Raw genomic sequence first — 2928 nt, forward strand, 5'->3', positions numbered from 1 at the left:
GCCGAACATGCTGAGCATGTTCGGCCGACCTGAAGCCATGTGAAGCAAGCCGATGTACGGCTGAAATCAGCCGTACCAGCCTGAAATGAATAGCCAAACAGTGTTCGGCTCACTTCACTTGGGGTCGGTTGTTCACTCGGCTGCCCTTGGCAGCTTAGTGAATAGACCCGTGTATGTGTTTATAGGACTTTTCTGCATATATATATAATGATTTTTAATGGTGTCGTTTAAACTGTGCATTTAGGTACGTTCAGTTTAGCTGCCTTTAGAGAAAATAGAATTCTGTGCATTCAGGTTCCAATTAGAAAATTCTAAACATGGCTAAACACATGTAAACATGGCTGTTTAATTTTGCTTTTCCCATTGACAGAACCATGATTTTGTCCCCCCCATTTTACTCCAATACATTTCACCAAAATGGAAAAGTTTTTGCCGAAATCTCTTGCTTTCATCAAAATGTGGGGGTAAATGAAAACTTTGGCTCGTCCCTGCTGCCAATGTAATCCTTGTGTTTTACACCGGTGAGGTTGGAAAGTTGAGAGATCTGTTGGGATTACAGAGTCAAGGTTAAGAGCAGTTTTCGCCTCCCACCAGCTGATGATAAGTGGCATTCCTGTGTATCCCTGCACTGCAGCAATTCAAGGGTCAATCACTTTCCGTTCCATGTCTGCCCGAGTCATCACAGATAATTGGGGAGACGAATGATCACTGACAAGATCTTAACCGAACAGTCTCCTAGTACTTATACAGAAACCAGCTTGTGTTTTAAGTGAGCACTCATAATGAATCTTTATTGCAAAGTCCACCAGTGAGTTTATTTTTGGTGACGTTTTATGTGTTATATTCTTATGATCATATTACATGTATCGGTTTGTAGAGTGCATTATTATTAGTGAATGAGCAATGCAAACATTCCCCAGCACTCAGTTTAGATTGCCAACACATGGGGACTAAAAATACAATGTAACAGATTTAAAACAAAGGTATTGTTTGCACAAATTGGGTAAATCAATGTGGAGCCACACTGCCAAGTCCAGTAAACTATTGTGCTACTGCAACTTATGTCGGCACTTAAATTGATGGGGGATGTCCCAGATACCTATGAAATGTTCTATTTAACTACCTTCATCTTATCTCTTATTTATTTTTGCTACTTTAGAAAAGTCGATATAAACAAAAAAATAATGGTGGAAAACAATAATTCTGGGTTCAGCCAATCATTTTTGGCATTCTTAATGTTCCTCATAGCTGGGGTTGTGACCGGGGTGTGTCCATTGTCTAAATACATTATGCTGGAGGGTATCCATCTTTCTCATCTCAGGAAGTTGGGAGTTATACTTCTGGATGGGTGTAAAAGGCAATGGGTAAGAAATGCAGTGTACAGTTATAGTGTCTCAAAATGCGCAGTGATAGAAACGCTGCACACTGCTGACCAGGGGCATAACTACGGATCATGGGGCCCCATACCATAGCAAACTTTTGATGGCACCCAAAGCTGACCCCCGCCGACCCCTTAAAATCTAAATGAAGGACAGGTAGCAGGAGAGCTGTCTGCATAGTTTCCTCCTGCACATCTGATGTCAGCTTTTCTCGATTGGAAATGTCATAGGGGGTACAGGGCCAACAGCAAATTCTGCAATCCTTAATGGGGATCCCTTCTGCCCTCATAGCAGGTCCCTTCTTCAAGTGTAACAATCAAACAATGGTGCAGGTATATACGCAGCAGTGAAACAACAAAAAACAATCAAAAACATTTGGAACCTCTCCTTCTGACATCATAATGATGTCATATTTCCACCAAAAATGCATAGATACTGAACGTGTACATAAAAAAATCTTTGGTGAGGGAAAGAAATATCTTAAGCCTCTGTATGTCTGTCTCTTGTGTTCTTAAGTGACCGCCATGATCATGCTGCTAGCACCATTCTCTGGTAATTGATTGTCAGGTGGCTGGCAATAAAACAATATAAGGATTGCAAGAAATATGGGGACTAACGTGTGATGTATATTGCTTAAATATAACATACGGTAATGACTACGTGAGAAATCCTCTAAGGTTCTAAGAACATCTGGGTATCATTCGGATATCGCATGTACTGTACCATGGGCAACCATAGATTGTCACGGCATGCATCATTTGTTGATGTAATGTGTGGACTAATAGAGAAATTCTCCTCAATTTGTAGAGATTTTCTCTTGCATCTTGTTGCATCTACAGGACAGGAAGTGAAGTAAAATCCCCCCAATTAGATGTAACCATTGCTACCACAGTAGTATCAATGGTTACATTTCTATGCTCATTCCCTCCAACATTGTCTTGAACTGTAACATTGTATCTTCTTACTAACATGTATTTTATGTCCTATGTTCCTCAGCTCCATCCAGTGGCCATGATGCAGTATCTTCACTTTCAACTCTTCACTTTGTTCTTTATGAAATAACCGATTGAAGAACATTCGACCAGAAGAGAAAATACACTAAAAACTAGGGATTCACCGATACCGATACTAGTATCGGTATCGGCGCCTATACCGAGTATTTGGGCGAGTATTCGTGCTCGCCCAAATGCTCCCGATGCCTATCCTGGTACCAGAACTTCGGGTATCAGGAAGCTGGATGGCGAGTCATTACACTCCCCCCGGCTTCCTGATCGGCCGGGAAGCCGGCTCCATGCTCCCTCATCACTAGGTGATGAGGGAGCATGGAGCCGGTTTCCTGGCCAATCAGGAAGCTGGCGGCATGTAATGACTCGCCGCCCAGCTTCCTGATTGATCGGGAAGCTGGCCAATCAGGAAGCCGTGTGGCCAGTCATTACCCGGCTCCATGTTACCTGTGGACGAGGTAGCATGGTAGCCGGATTCCCGCCCAATCAGGAATCTGGGCGCAGTGTACTGACTCGCCGCTTGGCTTCCTGATGACCAGGAAAAA

The sequence above is a fragment of the Nanorana parkeri genome, unplaced genomic scaffold (genome assembly GCF_000935625.1).
Source record: "Nanorana parkeri isolate BGI_ZX_2015 unplaced genomic scaffold, ASM93562v1 scaffold392, whole genome shotgun sequence".
Lineage (NCBI taxonomy): Eukaryota > Metazoa > Chordata > Amphibia > Anura > Dicroglossidae > Nanorana > Nanorana parkeri.